The sequence below is a fragment of the Polistes dominula genome, unplaced genomic scaffold (genome assembly GCF_049000335.1).
Source record: "Polistes dominula isolate Pdom_NZ unplaced genomic scaffold, Pdom_raw_medaka contig_28, whole genome shotgun sequence".
NCBI classification, from domain to species: domain Eukaryota; kingdom Metazoa; phylum Arthropoda; class Insecta; order Hymenoptera; family Vespidae; genus Polistes; species Polistes dominula.
The window spans coordinates 6,231,043-6,250,284 of NW_028300879.1; the positions used below are offsets into that span (position 1 = coordinate 6,231,043).

At 35.4% G+C, this 19,242-nt stretch overlaps 1 protein-coding gene across 2 annotated transcripts in view; it reads left to right on the forward strand.

The window, feature by feature from the left end:
- vvl (ventral veins lacking) overlaps positions 1-16,318 on the forward strand; it is a 29,052-nt gene extending 12,734 nt beyond the window's left edge. For both annotated transcript variants that reach the window (XM_015325508.2, XM_089174842.1), the window contains one exon: positions 16,135-16,318. The gene's annotated coding sequence lies outside the window, so the exon portion shown is untranslated. The remainder of the gene's footprint in view (positions 1-16,134) is intronic.
- The last annotated feature ends 2,924 nt before the right edge of the window (positions 16,319-19,242 follow it).

The following is a 19,242-nucleotide window of genomic DNA, read 5'->3' on the forward strand; positions in this document are numbered from 1 at the left end:
TTGAAAGAAATGTCCTATAGAAAGAAATTTTTCTTTTTCTTTCCTTTTTTTTCTTTTACAAAGGTGAAATACCTAGGAAATGCCTGCGTGCTTCACAGTACAATCTTGAAATTAATATTTTTTCTATAAGGAAACAAAAATATTTTCAAGATCAATAAAAATGATAGTTAAATTATAAATGTTTACCTTCTTAATATTTAAAAAAAAAAAAAAAAAAAAACACAGAAATTTGTTAGAATAAAACTTTACTTTTTGATTCATTAAAAAGGAAAAAATGACATTACTCGTACTTTTAGCCCATCGATTTTCTCTTTTTGATCATGAAAGATATCGAAAGATTCTATTTTCAGCTGTGATCTTTACGATCATAATATCGAACCAGCTGACATAAGTTGCGTGTTATTTAGAGCGTGTCGTTATGAGCAAGTTAAATGCTTCTTTTAACACGTTCAATCTTTTTACTTCATTTTGATAACTTCTTTTTCCCATCCACAACCCCAATAACAAAATATTTATATCCTTCTTATGTATTTTTTTATCTTGTGTCTCTTAGCTCAATACTAAAGACGACCTTCAAGATCGTAAAACTATTTCCACGTTGGTTCATATGGCGCGTTTACTTGCGCGGAAAAACATTTACCATAAGTTATTACGTTATTCCGGCCTTCGACTTGCCGTGCCGTGCCGTGCCGAAGCTGTGCCGTGGCTGGTCGATGGAAAGTGTGCACTGTGTTCTCTGAGACCTGTTTTTCCATTTTTCTTCTCTTTCTGATTTTGCTTTTCTCTTTTGACTAGAATTTTGTCATGAATTATCTATGGGAAACGTTACTGTTACTGTTACTGTTGCTATTCGTGGTGGTGGTGGTGCTGCTGCTGTTGCTTCGTTATTATCATTGTTTAATTACCGAAGCTTGTTAGAGAAACGAAATGATCATCTGTAACATGAAAGTGAAAACTCTATTCAAATGAAGTTTACATTAATTTCTTATGTATGATACCGTAGGAAAACACGTTAGACGTCATTCATTCTTTGTCATTTTTAACATTTTTTCTTTTTTGTCCACATTTTGCCCGCAGCGCACAAAGTTACGCTCCCGCGTGTTTCTCGGCGTCCGGTCTGACAAATCGTCGAGCTAGACACGACGATACCTTGATGAATTATAGTAATGACGTGACAGCCTACAAATATTGAATCTAATTATGGTAATACGACGGTAATCTATTTGCATTGCTGAATAACGAAGACACAGGTGGTATGGAAAGATCCTACCATGGTGATCGTGTGAGTGACCTATGGATAGAAAAAGAGATAGGAAGAGAGAGAGAAAGAGAGAGAGAGAGAGAGAGAGAGAGAGAGAGAGAGAGGGAGTTCATAGTAAAGAGAATAAGAAGTGTGGTAGTGCTAGTTAGTGGGGCTTAAGGAGGTCGCACAAACGAGTTGGAAAGAGATGAAGAGAAAGAAACCGATCGTCCAACTATTTATTTCTCTCTTTCTGTATATCTATATTATAATGATTGTAACTGTAATATATTCGTTGAGATGTTGTCCAATCGATTTGGGAAAAACGGTCCTTTTGAAAATAATACTTGCGTAATCTCATTAGCAAGAAACGGCAGTAAAAGTGTCAGATTAGAAAAGCAAAAAACGAGTTCTGCGGACGATTGAAATAAATAATTGTCTTGAAATTTTAGCGAGAGATAAAAGAAGATTAAGTCGAATATAAAGGAGAAAGGAAGAAGACAGACAGACAGACAGACACACGTTGATTTTATCTCTTTATGTGACATTCGCGCATATGAATGGGCAACGCACGTGGCATAAGGTTTATATATTTTTTTGTTCTTTTCCTTTTACTTTTTGCACTTGTATTTGCAGGTAGGTAAACTTTGCTGGGGACATTTTAATTTGATCGTGTGTCGCACGGATTGGTCGTTCGTTGGTTGAGCTCGAATTCGTGCCGTCACGCTCGTAGAACTTTTACACACGGCGGCGTGTGGCGCGTTTGCCTTAGAAGACACGACGAATATGCTCTTTTTCTCTCTCTTACTTGTATCACGCTATGCAACAAGCATCAGAGATCGTGCATTCCATACTTTAACATCTAAAACTTACAAACTCTCGAAAGATGATGCGACGTTGGAATTTGTTTTTTTTATTTTTTATATTTGTTTTTTATTTTTTTTTATACGTTCATGACACGTGCCACCAGTTCTGCAGCAGCACACCAGTTCTCGCTTACCCGCGGGACCCTTTGATAAAACGTATGCAGATTAAAACATTTTATTTGAATGATAATATAACACTTGTTGATGCAAGCGCGTTGGCCTAGGTTAGCATAATAAACATTATGTAGATCTCCGCGGATGCGCCGAGCCGAGCCGACTATCCGTTCCGGCCACGTATTACGCGAGCGTGTTAACGCGTTCCTACTCATCGTCCTTCTCTCCTCTTATTCATCCCCACTCTCTTTCACCCTTCTACATATTACTTGCTCCTTTTCTCTTTCACCCATCTCTCTCTCTCTCTCTCTCTCTCTCTTTCTCTTTCTCTCTTTTTCCCTCTCTATATATCTACTCGTACGTTCTCTCTTTACGCTTCCTATCCTTCCTGTCTTCGGCTAGACGTTCATTCATTAAAAACCAGGAGCACGTGCATTCTTAATTTTATCGACGTTCCGATCGACTTGCCTCAATATGCATATATATAGGGTGAGACATTTAAAACACCTAAATAACTCCATTATTTATAGTATTATGGAAAACAGTTTTTAAAACAAACTTATACTATTTAAAGATGCATATGAAATGGTAAGATAATTTCTACCCCTATGTTATTTTGTTGTTGTTGTTGTTGTAATTTCGAGTTAATCACGATTCTTGTTTTGTTTATTTATTGAATTATAATATGCTTTTTAATGGATTTGTCGATGTAACTCAGAATCTTTTATAAAAATATTTATCAAATATTTTAATTGAAATATTTCAACATAATCATAACTCTCTCACTACTACCACTATTTACTTTTATTATAAATTTTATTTATTATATACATTATCTTCAAGAATATATTTAAATTAAAATATATCTCTTGAAATCACGATATTTCGATATAAACGAATTTTAATAAATCGAATGAATGTTTTGATATTGTAAAATTTAAATACCTATTTTGCAAGTGAGAAGTCAAAGCGCATTTATTTCTTAATGTATTATCTTACCCTATCGTAAGATAATTCGGTACGAGCGATCTAATGAAGAGTCTTGTTATAGATACGAAACTCGAGATGCATTCATTTCTATCTACGATCGAGAATAGAATTTACAAGAGAGGTAGAGACAGAGAGACAGAGAGAGAGAGAGAGAGAGAGAGAGAGAGAAGTAAAATGCAAAGTAAGCTTTCTGCCAAGCAATCGAAGAACGTCGTACGATTCGAAAAATGGTGTAACCGAGGAGGATAGCTTTTTTTCTTTCTTTCTTTTGAAATGAGAAAATCGGTAAGATTGTTTTGAATTCGAACGAGAAAAAGAAAGAGAGAGAGAGAGAGAGAGAGAGAGAGAGAGAGTAAAAGGGAGAAAGAAAGGGAAGTCAGAGACTGGCATGCAGCTTCTCACTTCGGTGCTTATCGTCGTTACACGCGTCTTCCCACCTACTGAGTGGACAATAAAATCAAACTTTATGCAGTACCTTTCGTTCGAGCCCTTATCTTGCTCATCTATGTCGTTTTCTATGAAACTGGCAAATGGAACACGTGAATATTCCTTAGGGATTATCTAATCTTGAACGTAATTAAATCTCATCTTAATGTTACCTTGTGCGATGAACTATTTCTCTTTTGTTGAGTGCATAATTGGTGGATAATTATTAATGAGATATTTCTAAAAGAATTCGACAAATGTTGTAATTTTTTAAATCAACGCATTTCTATTTTTAATCATAGCCTATTTATTAGTGGAATGATAGTTGCTGCTTTACACTTGGGTCGAGGAAAGTAATTCATTTGTAAAAGGTATCCAAGAAGTTTTTGTAGAATAATATCTTAATAACAGTCGTATCCTTGAAATGATAATAATATATATATTTAGATTCTCGTTAATCAAGTTTATAAAAAATTTTATAGTAAAAACGTTTGTGCTGCGATATCATAAAAAGTGCATACAGTCAATTGGTCTAAATGTGATGAAAGTCTATCTATATTATTTCTATTATATTTGTACGTTCTAGAAATGAAATTGAAAAAGTTTCAAGTTTGGACGATCGATCCAGAAATAGGTCAGATAGTGTACAAAGTACATACGTATGATATATACATACGTCTGGTTAGTATCGTCATTCCAGCATCAAGTGGCCACGATAATGGGACCTATGACACGCACACACGATCACAGACATTAGGACGGATAAATTAAGTGTTTGACGCTCGCCCTGAAAGTGATGTTCAATTCAGACGTAACTGTATCTATGACCCTGACCTCTCTTCTTTTTGACCTTGAACGTGTTTTATTTGGTAAAAGAAAGGGAGAAAGTAAGATAGAGTGATGAAGTGAATTTCAAGAAATTTTTCTTCAAAAACTACTTTGTCTTCTTTTAAAGCTTACGTAAGCATCAATAACGATTATGATTGTTTGAAAAGGAAACATGATGATACATGGTAATCATTAAATGAAAAAATGAAAGTTTAATTTGAAGGTTAAAAAGATGCTTTGGGAGAATGCACCCTGTTCGAGAGAGTAAACCAAAAAAAGAGAGATAGAAAGTGTGTGTGTGTGTGTGAGAGAGAGAGAAAGAGAGATTCGTAAGCCGGTAGCCCCCGGATGCTCTTTCAGGCCACTTTCAGGCCACTTTCAGTCTGCGTAGCGCCGCAATCGGATGTAAATGCCATGCAAATTTCCAACAGGGAGAGATAGAGAGACGTTAAAAAGAGCGAGAGGAAGAAAAGATAGATAGATAGATAGAGAGAGAGAGAGAGAGAGAGAGAGAGAGAGAGAGAGAGCGTACGACACGCAGGTATACCAGGAACGTACAGGGTGATGCGATAAACGAGTCAGCTTCGTGGTGGAGGCGGCTCACCGACGAATTCAACGATCGTTCGTTAAATCGTCTATCTTCGATCTGTCCTTGGTGACGAAATATTTGCTGGAGGATAGTAGGGTTGTACGGGTATCTGAAATTACGGGTACGGGTCGTGTCGGAAATTCTTTTCGAGTTCACGTCACAATCCCAAAAGTTTGTCGACACATAAACATATTCGGGTATCCGTTATAATGTAAACCTGATTTTCGATTCAGAATTTAAGGCTCGATTAAGAAGATTATATTTTTTCCTCTGGTATTGAATTTAAACTTTGAAGTTATGATATTGCTGTGGAATCAAATATTAAAATTTCAAAAGTAAAATATAAAACTTTATAACGTGTGAAGTAATATTATTTTTTCCACATTTTTGCTAATCAATTTTGTTTTGGTGGTTGTAAAAATATTGTTAGCATCACGAAATAATTGCTTGTTAGAGGACTAGTGTAATATGTTCTGCTTATGGATTTTTTAGTTAGTTAACCCTTTGGCAACATTTGACATATTAATACGTCAGTCATTTGTTTGGGCAAAAACGCACATGACGTTCTGATACGTCATTGAAACTGAGACGTTATATAACCAGTTCATTCTGGTTTATTTCAAAGTAATCCGTCATTTTTATATTATTATAATTAATTATTATATTAGATATTTATTTAAATTATTATAGTCTTTCAAAGTAATTTTCAAATAAATATATTCTTAAAGGGTTAACAAACATTAGAAGAATGTCAAACAATATTATTTGCACATAATTTTGCACATAATTAGTTTGCACATAAAATGTTTTTTCAATAATTCTTAATTTACAAACAATTTTTTTTATTATTTATTTTTTTTTGTATAAATTAAAACTGCGTAAAAAAGTAACAAAGTTCCGACCGTTTTCAGCAACTGGATTCCAGTTTGCTTCTAAGGAGGGTGAAAAGAGCCGTTTGCACCAGGATGTGACATGTATCGGGGGTGAGTTCTGCAGGAGAGGGAAAAAAAAACGAAAAGAATTAGCGGTCGGACGCGTGCAACGTGCATTGTTGTCCGGTCGCATTAGCACTGGCAACGGTAGTGTGTGTGTGTGTGTGTGTGTGTGTGTGTGCTAGTCCAAGAGAGAGAAAGAGAGACCGAGAGATGGATTTCTTCGTGCAGCTTCAATCCACACCCCTAGTTTTTCTACTTTTGTTTGCTACGAAGGGAGCTATATAGAAACGTCGACTCGTGTCATGATCGAACACTTTCTCGTGCGTGGTATTGCACGATTGTAGTGGTACTTTACTCATTGCTTCGATTTATTCCATAGTTTTCCCTCCTAATCGTAAAAATATCACGGATTGGTAAACCCAAAATTTATTTTATAAGCATCTACAGAGTTTTATTTATCTGGCAGTCAAAATTATTAATATTTTAAGATAGAAAATAATTATTATTAAAGAACAAAACGAAAAGTTGGTTGAGATGAGTCAAGATTTTTGTTAAAACCCTTAGCTTCGTTTCCTTTCTTATATTCTTGTACGAACGAATACCACACCTTTTGTGGAAGGGTCCGTCACAATGCGGCATTGTATCCGATCTATAGTTTTTGTTCCTCTATGTATTTGTGAACCGTTCTAAGAGAAACTCAGTTGCTTTTCTGTTTCATCTACGCCTAAGTCACGTAGATATCGTTCTCTCTCTCTCTCTCTCTCTCTCTCTCTTGTTCAGGGTCCACAACCACCAGCTGCCCTTCGTTCTAGGATTTTGCGCCTCGAATGCGACTTTTTCACTATCGACTTTTAGATTTTTCCAAGCGTTCCTAATCTCAAATTTAATCGCCAAAATTGTCCGATTATGTCATCTACCTTTTCTCTTTCCCATCGAATATCGAACATTTCAAAAATAAATATGTGTTTATACCTGCGATACGTCTTTCTAATCCTATAAGAGACCCTTATTACGCTTCGAAAACTTTATTCTCCTTGTATCTTAACTTCTACGGATTAAAAGATGTTCTTCTTATTTGGTATTAGTGTTTTTTTTTTTCAATACTTTGTACAAGAACCCTTGCAAGCTTTCATGATTCCTGCTGTGAATGTACCACTACTTATGTTTGGTTTTAATCAAAAGAAAGAGTAACAATAAACTAAAAGTTCGTTGTGATTTTTTTTTCGAGTTATAACTAATAAAAAAGTAAGATAATTATTTATAATGGATTATTGTTGAATTTTTATATGTTGTTGAAACTCTCTTAGTTAATTATAACAAGAAACACTTATATGTAATATAAGTGGTCAATATTTCTTTCATAATATTCTGTATTTAATATGTTCAACAAAATATTTATTTATATATATTGGTCATATGCTAATGATTTACTATAGTTGGATTACTAGTTTTCCTCAGATCACAAAAAAGTTCAGCAATGTGGGTGTAATTAGTAAAATGAATGAGTGACCCTTTTGGAAAAACAACAACCACCATGTGCTGCTAACTTTATTGAGACTGTAAAAGGACAGGACCTCTTTTGTAGTTTTGAATGGGTTTGACAAGGTATTCGTAGAGAAGTGTTTCGAATCAGTAAAAGGGAGAATAAAAGGACACAATATATTGGTTATTTATTTTACAAAATACTTGCCAGATTGTTGAAAACTATATATCAAGTAAGTAAAAGTAAAAAATCTTTATTGTTATTCCAACAGTGATAATTAATCATGAGTCTTTAAAGAATATTTAAACTTCTCGTTTGTTAATCTATTTCTTTTTAGTATTTTCATGAATCTTTCAACGTCATAAATATATGGTTGTCTTTAAAGTGGATTTTCAAAAAAAATACTGGTGATAATTTATGAATCATGTTTGTTCCGTTAAATTCATTTAGTTTAAATCGTTACCAAAATTGATGATTTTTAAAATTTTATGAAACTGTTTGTTCATATATTTTTATTTGAAAATAAATTTCATATATTTATACTTGTAATAGCTAATATTAATAATAATATTATATATAATATTTAATATATAATATAATATTATATATATAGTATTTAATATATAATATAATATTATAATATATAAATTGTTTAATATATAATATTATACTTGTAATAGATATATAACATAACGAGAAATTTTACTCAATTTCTATTTGTAATGAATGTTAATATTAATTTTAAAATGATTATTATTTTTTGTTTTTCTGTAAGATAAAATTCTGACTATCCCCGTTGTTCAAAGAATAAACTTCTATCCAAATAGAACTTCTTTTAGGATCATAACTACTGATAACCCTTATTTGCTTTATCAAGCATCTTCTATTATTCGAATTGGATAACATATTCTTTGGATTATTCCGATTGATTGTCTCCGTTTAGGTCACAAGTCTTTTAAAAAAGAATTGCAAGAAATCATCCTTCTCACACGTGAAAAATGTCTTATTCTGAATAATTGGTCAAAGAAAAAGTTAGCTCATGGGGAGGTCAAGTTCGTTGTTGTTATTGTCGTTGTCGTTGGCTAACATTCGAGTCGTAACCTCGTTCTTCTCGCGACCGACCAACTTCCTCGACGATAAATATCTTTTACGAGGTTCTTTATCGCGATGTACATTCGTCGGAGGAGAGAAAAAATATCATGAGCCTGCGTTCGTCTCGCTGTTTGCTTTTTTATACAAAAAAAAATAAAAAATAAAAAAATAAAAAATAAAAAAATCGAAATAAAAGAAAAGAAAAAAGAAAAAAAAGAATACGAGGACAACGATTCGGAATGGTGCGATGCTTGGATAAAGCTGGATCCATAATTTCTCTTTCTCTTTTCTCCTTTCTCGCGAGAGAACCGTACCATTCCTTGTAATTAATGAACACCGGGTAGAATAGAGAGAGAATTATCGCGTGTTCGTGTAAGAACTTCTCTTTTACGAAAAGAGAAGCAATGTGTTCACTCTTACAATTCTTAAATGGAATAACATGTAACTTACAAGTCTTACATATGTGCTTACATGTTTTGCTTTCGAGAAAGGTACACAGTTTTTATATTAGACAACCCAGAAGTTTTGCACACTTCCTAAGTTTGTGCATCATTTATATCTATTGATTCAAATTAAACAAACTTTCTTAATTATCTAATATTTGTAGTAAACAAGGTAAAAAGTAAAAATAGTAACATTTACATATCAATGTTATTAAAGAAAAAAATGTTTACAAATGATTAAGATAAGAATTTTGTTTTAACGTTATATATTTAAAGAAATGTAAATGAAACTGTCATTATTTTTTAGAATAAGATCAAAACATTTTTAATGAAGCTAAATATTCTCCATAAAAATATAAATAATTTATAATGTACAATTATAGATTATATATAGAATTACAAGCTGCATCTATTAAAATAATATTGTTGAAAAGAAAAGATATAATAATATTCAGTTAGAAATTAAAAAAAAAAACATCGTTAAAAAAAGAATTATCATACTTTTACATGCGTCTCTTGAAGAAACGTAATTTTGAAAAATTGTGCCGTAATAGAAATAAATAATACGCAAAGCTGAGAACGGCAGAAACATTTTTTTATTTTGCGTAATAATAAAACACAGTAAATAAAAAAATTATAGATGTAAGATGATCTTATGAAACTGTATAGATAACACGGTATAGCAAAAAGTTAAACAGCTAAGCTTTTGGATTGATCTGTATATATCGGTGGTAGTTTTCAGTGAGGAATGCAAAGTTATCGATGCCGATCTATTGACGGATCTTCCTGGATACGATTAGTGGGCGAACGTCGTTTAGAAGTTAAAGAGGACGTTTGAGAAGGTAATAACGGCAATTATCGTGTTAGTAGCTATATTCCGAAGGCATCCGTCGCTTCGTACCTTTCGCCATGTAATTACGTCTCGTTAAGATCTCGGGAATGTAATCTGGCTCTCGCGGACGAAACTGGGAAATTGTGGAGAACGATACCGCCCCAGGTATTTTAACCTACGTGTAGACGTACATATGTATATACTTAGGTATGTGCTAGAGAAGGTAAAGTACTCAACATCCTGTTGCTTTCATCAATACTTTTCTACATAAACTAAAGATAAGATAAACAGAGGACAAGAGAGAATTAGAGAGAAAACAAGAAGACAGGCAGTTGGTGATCCACGACCACCAGGTTTACGTGATGGAACTTTTATTAAGGCAATATGCTAAGTCTTTATTACAAGACGTAGACAAGTTACTTATTTATTACCTGCTTACGACATAAAAGATTGCCATTTCAAAAAATGCGGTCTTTTTGAATTGAACACATAAATTTATTTTGTTCATTTGATCGAAAAGCTAAGATTTGTGAAAGGGACCGGTTGTTCGAATAGACCAAAATAAAGGGTGAAAGGGGCTAGGCCAGTATAGGGATAGCTAATCCTTTGGGCCTTTTCACTAGGCACGATCTTATTTGGACATTGTTACGAAAGTAAAGTTTCCAAGAAGTGTGTATAAATGATACTCTAATTTAACTGAAGAAATTTGTTTTGAAAATTCCAATTTGTCAAAAAGGGATCATCTACTTTGCATTAACTTTGATAAAACATAAACAACTATCAACACAAATAAAACGTATAAGAAAATTTGTTCATATTCATCGTAGGTATTCGTAGTTGGAGAGCAAAGCTTTAGTCCTTTCTATTTTTTCATAATATCGAAATAAGATTCGAAGTGGATTGTTACTATAAACTCATGCGTGTTAAAGCCAAGGTCAGAATGAGTTTAAAAACTCCTGTTTCTGTATATTCTTATGCTCGTAAAACCAGTCGTATACGATTTCCTCGATGCGTTGCTATTCATGGTTTACACTGTACGATACATACAGAATCCTATGGTATAAGGTTTCTAGGCGCACGCCGAAGAAAAAATCCTAACATCGAATGGACAAACATATCCAGACTCGAGCAACGAACTTTGTCGAAGGAAGTTAAAAAAAAAAAAGAAGGAATTCCTGTCACGCCTGGCAGTGCCCGGATAGTGTGAGCTAGTAAGAGAGGGTTTTTCCAAGAGTGAATCTAATGGTGACAGATTATCGATTCTGAGCAACGATCGATCGGTTTAGTCTCGTTGCAGTCTCGTTTGACGAGGGGAGTACTTTTCGGGGGTCGTTTTCTAGAGATAAAAGAGAGAGAACCGGTGGCTGTGTTGCTTTTGTCGCTTACGTGTATATTGGGGTGATTCGTCATAGGATAGATTCGATATTTTCCTTCTCTCTTTATCCATGATGATCCTGTCCGAAGGCATCATCGATCGATATTTCTGGTGGAAAGTGTTATCATTTATCGAAGAATACGTGAGGAGAATGGGTCTTTTTTTGAGACCTACCTTTTAGAGATGTTCCAAGAGCTAAGACTCCTGTTGTATGTGAGAGTATGTCTATGAGAGAGAGAGAGAAAAGCAGGTAGAGAGACGATAGCCAGCAGCATGGTTCGAGCAGCGGGTGCTCTGGATCCGACTGGACCGGTTTTGCTTGGATTCCCTAGGAGTTCTAGCCTTCGGGACTCGCAAGAGTGGCCGCAGGATTCTCACTGGTCACCACCGGTCAGTACGGTGTAGAAGAAGACCGGACCTCGCTCTTTGGCTCACCCGGCTATCCCTTCTCCATTCGATCTCTTCCAAGTTCTTCCTTTTCCTTTTCTTTTTTTTTCTCCCCGTTCTTTCCACTTTCCTCCTCTCCATCTTCGTCCCTCCGGCGCGGCTCAGAGTGTCTGCTCACCCCAGCAGGGAGAAACTTTCACGCCGCATCGAAAAGCCAATTCCCCGCGCTTACCACTACGTTTCATCGTATCATTTATCATCGAAAGAACGAATATGAAAGAGAGAGAGAGAGAAAGAGAGAGAAATTCTCATACCTTACTGATGATGACTTGATACCAAAGAATCTTATGACATCGATATGTTCTTGACACGTTCGATGATCTGTAATCAAAGTCAACTTCTTTAGAATATATCTTTATAAACTGCAATAAATGATGGATTTTTGAGAAAGGAATACAAAGAAACAATCACGTTTTTGATTCCGTTAAACTGCTCTCTCTCTCTCTCTCTTCTTCATATCTACTTGTTTCGTGGTATGCTCGAAATCCAGTTTCGGAATCGAGTTCAGTCTTCTCAAACGGTCCAGGTTGACCGTTGTCACTGGAGTAGAAGGTGACTCGGTCCACGACTGGACAACCAACCGTCATGGTTTTGTCTTCTTGTGACAGCGTGCCTGAGAAAGGTGTCGTTCAGTTAAGTTTGTGAAAGAGAAAGAGAGCAAAAGAGAGCGAAAAAGAGAAAGAGCAAGAGAGTCATAAAAAGAGTTGTCCATAAGATTCACCGCAAAGGGAGAGAGAACAGCTACCATTTCTTAACTCATTGTGCCGACGTCTCGATGATGAATTTGGTCATTAATTAAAACAACAAAGTAGCAACTCCCCGTTCTCATTTTTTAGCCCTCTTTTAAAGAGCCAACTTTTTGATACGCTCGTTTTCACTCTTTTTCTCTTTCTCAATCCCTTAAATCTTCCCTGTTTGAAAGTCAACAGTTTGGAGGGAAAATTGAAAAAGAAAAAAAATGAAAGAGCGTTCATTGAAAAAAATTTTTTTTTCTCTGATTGAAAAAAGAAAAAATTAGGAAAGGAAAAAACACGTAGGTCATTTTTTCGTGTAAATGTCGCGTGTCCGTTCCATGAACACGATGACAGGTGACGCGTAACGACCATAAGAGATCCCAAAAGGATTCGTATGGAAGATAGGGAGAAGTTCAGAAGTGAAACGTTAGAATTATCAGCCGTTGTCCGGCATTTAAAAGCACCATTAGCTACGCCGTGTCAGGACGTTTGTAAAAGCGCTACTGATGAATGGCAGGATGATCGCGTCACGGTCGAAGGGTGGGTTCCTTTTCTTGTTCAACACCCCCTCTCTACAGAGCTCTCATTGACCTCTTTCAATTCATTTTCTGGCTAAATGAACATGAAACTTTTACCACTGTTCATTTTCATCTTTAACTAGATCGATGTGAAAATAATTGGGGGTTTTTAAGGATCGTTTTTTAAGGACTTACATGAATTAAATATGAAATATTTGTTGAATTATCAGTATTGAGTTTCTATCCAACTTTCCGTGTTATTTTGCTTGAGTTCGTTTTATTAATGGACTTAATGTCATTATCATTATTAATTTAAAGATGTTAGTGACCTTTTTCATCTTAAAAATTTTAAATAATAAAAACCTTTATTATTTTTGCACATCCAATTAATTTTTTAGATTAATAAATAATAAATTCAAAATGTTCAACATAAAATATGTTAATGTTGTTTATTTAGATATCAAATAAAAAGCATTAAGAATGAAAAACAATTTATTTAATTGTAGATTTAATAATATTAGAACACCTTTCGAGGATTTTTATAGATAATAGTCTTTAAATTATAGGCGCCATTTAAACGTTTTGAATACTCACCGATCTTATTATTTAGAAAAAAAAAAGTTAAGTCAGTAGATATTCTTGTAAATAATTGATTACACATTTGCTTAAATATTAATCATTAACGAGGAATATTTTTACATATATCTTGGATCTTTTGGTATAATCGATTCACTTCGGCTACATAATAGTCTATCGGATATTGAAATATTGAATGTCGATGATGCTTGTCTCGCTGGAGTAAACGAGTCGATCGAAATCATTACCTACTCTCCAAGAGAACCGTCATTAGCACGGTATTAAATGGTTATTAAAGCGTTCATAGAGAAAAATGCGATCTTTATCGACCGAGCTATAAATTGAGCAATTAAAGTTAAAAAAAAAAAAAAAATAGAAACACACTGAAAAAAAAAACGAAAAAGATTTTAATGATATAACTAACATTTATGATGTAATTTAACCATAGCAATTATTCAACTATTTGTCATTCAAATAATTTATATCAAATGCGTTATATTTGAAATTCTCTTAAAATTGTTTTGATGATCTAATAGGTCTATCATTAAGATAGATTTGGATAAAAAATTTGGAATGAGGAAAAAGAAAAGATCTTATAAGGACCTGTACTGTTTGGAACGAAGGTTCCTATGTAACGATCGAGCACGTATATAATGATATTAATCAGACTGGTGCATTCGGCTTCCTTAAAATTGCCGGCGGGCTCAATTTCTCACTTAAAATCTAATTAGAGTTTACCTGAGTTAGTGGATATGCCTGTAGCAACGGTCGGTTCGTGGTCGGTTGGTGGCCAGTTCGTGTCCGGTTTGTGGCCGGTTCCTGGTCCCTTGGAGAAAGAATTGAAGGTGAAGGGGGTAGTCGGTGCGAATTTGACCCCAGAATAAAGACGGACCTCGAAGCTAAGGCCGTACTTTAGAAAATTGCAGTTTTCTCTCGTCGATTCAGCGTTCGATCTCTTCGCTCACGAATATACGACGAGTTGGAAGACGAGATCGGCTACCTTCTCTGCCGGTCTCTTCAAAAATTCTTCTCTTTATCTTTCTCCTCTTCGTCTTATTCTTTGTTGGTTCCTCTTTGATGAGGAACGTCGTTGAATTCGAAGTAAGAAGGACGTCGAGATAAGGGTAACTACTGACAACCTGGGTTCTCAAGCACTGGATTTTATCTACAGATATAGAAAATTACTTAAATCTTATCCGAATCGATGGATACCCAGATATCCGGTTGAATTACTTAGGCAAATAAGAAATACAAATCTCTCTTACAGAAAAATCTTAAACAACGTTTCCTTTTGCGTATTTATTTTTAGTTAAGCTACATGTAATAGTTATTTTTTACTAAAGTTAAGGCAACTAGTAGTTATCTAAGTACCGGAGTATCCATTTTTATTTTGAGATATAAAAAATGATACCAGTTCTACCTAACGGGAATTCGAAACAAACGGGTAAGATAATCAATCACCAAATAACTACAAATGTGATAAATTTCAATTATACTTACATTAAACGCATTATCATGGACGATAGTGTTCACTTTATTATTGATATCTTCATTTTTATAATTATGTTAAATATAATGGCTAAATTATCGAAAAATTGTAAATTCTCGTAGAACACGAATAGAGAATACTCGAGTATTTTTTATTTACCTGGATACCTTTCTTACCTGGGTACCCGACGGATCGGATAGTAACAGCTCTAGTCGAGATATCGAGAGCGAGAGACGAAGATGTTGGGAAGGCTAAAAAAGAGCGTTGATCGTTAGCGAGGTACAAATTTCGCCATTTGCCGCAATAAACCTTCGAACCCGCTTGTAACTTCTTCTTATGGGAGGCATGAGTAATCGCCTTGTTAGCCCTTATGGTCTATAGGCGTTCATACTCGCGTATGCTCGCTTATTCGCTTACCTTCTCTTGACCATGAGAAGACAGTAACAACAGCAACAACAACAACAACAACAGCAACAACAACAACAACAACGACAACAACAACGAGCGACATGCACGCATCGAGGAAAAAGGACAAAATGCTCACACGACACCATAGCATTGCACGGCACAGTATCGATATGCGCGTGTTTCGTGCTTCGTGAGAGGAACAACAAGAGTGTGTTAGTAAGGAAGAGGATGGAGAGGAACAACGTTCCTTTTCTCTCCTCCTCATTTTATCCTTCTTATCCTCTTCATCGATTTTTCATTTATTTTCAATATTTATTTAATATAAGATTGATATATTTAATTTAATCGTAACATAGTTTCGAATTCGGTGCTGATAATTACGACCGATGGTATTAGGTGATTAGAGAGGGATGATAAAAAAGTGAGGTCCTTCGTGTTAGGCACGAAAGTTTATACAAAGTTTTGCAGAAAGTCTCGTAGTTTCATATTTTTGAAAGAAACCATAGGGGGGTCTCATCGTACATTGAACGAGGACTAAAACTGTTATATCTTTAGCCAATTAATAATCTTTCCTAACTCCTCTTTCTCTCTCGATTTTATCTTTAAAATGTTCCTTCATATTTTTTTTTTCAAATTACCTAATTCTTCGTAAATTATCGATGATCGTAGCATTTATTTATTATTAAATGTTTCTTTTGAAATTATTTCTTCAATTAGATCTTAATGAATTATTGACGTTTTTGTTACAGCTTACAGAGTCATCTCTAATAGTCCTTCTGCGAGCAATCGTTCCAGAATTCTGTCGCAGCCAGGCATCCTGTCAGTGTGTGGAAATACATTATTACATAGAATTACGGTATAAATTGTGTTAAATCAATGTTAATGGCTGTAGCGAAGTGGGGTATTATAATAAATATATTATTTTATGTATAATCGGTTTACATTTTGTTTTGAATCCTGTTTCGAATCCTTTTCTCAAACTCTTACAAGTTCATTCCATTTAGTCGAGGATTTTTTCGAAGATAAAATCTTTGTAGAACTAACGAATCGTGTTACGATTACGAGGCAGACTCGTAATCGCTTTAAGGGTGTTTTCGGTAGCTTACGCTGCAAACTTTTTCTAAGAGACAAAGAGAAGTCGAAGGATTTCTTTTTTTTTTATTTTCTTTCTATTTCTACCTACTCGTAGCATGAAACGCGGGAGAAAAAGAGAGAGGATCGTAAAAAGAGTCTGCAACGGTCGGCATCTGCGATGTACAATTAACGAAAGGGTTTGCTCTACCCGCACGCTGTTCCCTTGCTCTGCCTTTTGATTTATAGCTTGCTTTTATTTTTTAATTCCTCTGTTGCAAGTGTCACCACTTTCTTTTCTCCTGTCGTGCACATTGCTGCAGTAGTCTCCTACAAACTTACATTCATTTCTTTGACTTTATTCTGTAATCAAAATAAAATGTTTCATATTTTATTTTTTCTATCAAATCTTTTAGCAAATACAAAAAGGATTTAAAAGGACTCACGCTTAGTTTGGGATTATAGGGTACAGAGTATTTAACCCTCGGGGATACGTTATGAAATGACTTTATGGTAGATCAGAGACTCACTTTAGATTGCGTAAGGGGTATACGCTGACAGGAGTGTATAGGTTTCGATCTCTTCGTGTCCGGTAGATCGAGAAAGTGCTTTACCCATGAGAATTTCGCAAATGGAATCCTGATTACGAATATCACGGCCGGTAATCTCTTGGCTTCCGATCAAGTACATTATAAATTATGAGACTTTTGAGAACCACTGTAATCGAACAACAAAACTTTTATTTTTTAGTATGAAAAATACGAATGTTATTTTATATATTTTCAGTAAAACGACAGTACGATATTAAATTTATTTTTTTTTTATTTGTATATTATGTACATAGAGTACTAAGATACTTAATATTTGTTTTTTAAATAAAAATATACCATTTAATTAGTATTTCAAAATAAAATACATTTAGAATTACACAAAGAAACAATAATGTGCATCTTTTATTTTCATATGAAATATTTAAAATTCTGAATAAAATATACTAATGTTATTTATTTATATATAAATAACATAAAAATTTCTGCTCCAGTCCAAAAACTCAAGGTTCCATATAAGTCTTACAATGAGTGTGTTAGCTATGAAAGAGGAAGGGAGGACCTTGAGCCTGTAACTTTATGCGTACGTTCGAGTTTGAGCACCTCTTCGTAATTTTACGCGGCCGTAGGGTGGTTAAAGCTGACGCAGTGGGGTAGGTGGTCGTGGTATGCCCAGTAGCCAATTCCCGGCTCCGGGCTCGACTCGGCGGGTCCATTCATCGCCGAGCACTACGTGACCGGTTTACCAATCCTCCTCGCTCCTCTTTCTACACAACACACCAACGCCGTTGGTGCTCGATTCGTGTTCTCTCTTTATTTCTCTCTCTCTCTCTCCCTTTCTCTTGCTCTCTCTCTATCTATCTATCTTTCTTTATCTTTCTCTTTCTCTCCCTTGCTCGTTCACTCGTCGCACGTTGGTGCCGAGTCGGCGCCGCTGTCTCTACGTAGGGTATATACCTGTGTACGCGTACGTGTATCCGCCAAACAACCCCTGGAGTCATATCGACCAGCACGAATGGCCCTTCTGTCTCTTCCACCACCCCGCAATTCTCCTCTTCTCTAGTCATTTTCTCAAACTTTCATTTACCGCGCGAGTCCTACTTATTTCTTTAATTTCGTCTCGTCTCAAGACTTCTTTATTCTCTTCTTATTCTTCTTCTTTTTCTTCTCTTCTACTTTCGATCTCGTCCACGCCCTAACGAGAATAAAGTAAAAGACTCGTTGGTCTCTCTCTCCTTTTTCTCCTCAACTTGTTCGATCTCTTTCAAGAGAACAAACGAAAACGCCCACGAGAAGATCGAGGAAAGCCATCGTTGGTTGTCCTTGTTGTTTGTAGGAAAAAAAAATAAGAAGAAATGGAAGAAGTGAGACAGTAGATGACGACGCAAATAAAAGAGAAAGAAAGAGAGAGAGAGAGAGAAAGAGAATGATTCGTGCTCGATCAGCTCGTTCTCTACGCGATGATGACATGTTAATGTATGGATGCGTAGTACATAAGCGTGTCTGCTGATGGAAAGAGGAGAAAGAGGATGATGAGGAGAAAGAGGAGAAGGAGGAGAAGACAGAGGAAATAGTGGTGTCGAGCACGAGCCAAAGGAGGGACCCCTTCGTGTGCCGGATGGTGTGTCCCGGATGGCTTTCTTTTGGTACGAGAAGGCCCTCCACTCGTCCCTCCTCCAAGCGTCCCGTTCCAGACGAGGCCCGAGTCATTGTCGCCCTGCCTTCTTCATCTGCATACAATGCTGGAGACATCCGCGACTCGAGCCATCTTTTCTCTTTCTCTTTCTCTTTCTCTTGTTCTTTTTCTCTCTTTCTTTCTTTCTCTATTTATGCTTTATCGCAGTATCCTTGATATGGATGCCCATTCGAATAATCCATCTTGACCTGCCTGCTTGTTTGATTGTCTTTTGCAAAGCGATGAATTTCAAAAAGTGTGTCACATTCACTCACTCGTAGGGTAACATTGTTTCTTGAAAATGAGAAATAAAGTAGAGACACTTGGTGGTGGAACTTGATTTTAGAACGGTGAAAGAGGAAAAGGGAAGAAGAGACACAACATCGGATCATAACTGTTAGCGGCGCTCCCTTGTCGTCGACCAAATAGAGGCAACAGTTGCGGTTTATGAAATTAAATCGTTCTCGAAAGCTGAGGTGGATGACACGCTTTATTCCCCTCTTTCTTTCTCTCTATTCATTTTAGGTAAGAGAGAAAGAGAGAGAGAGAGAGAGAGAGAAAAT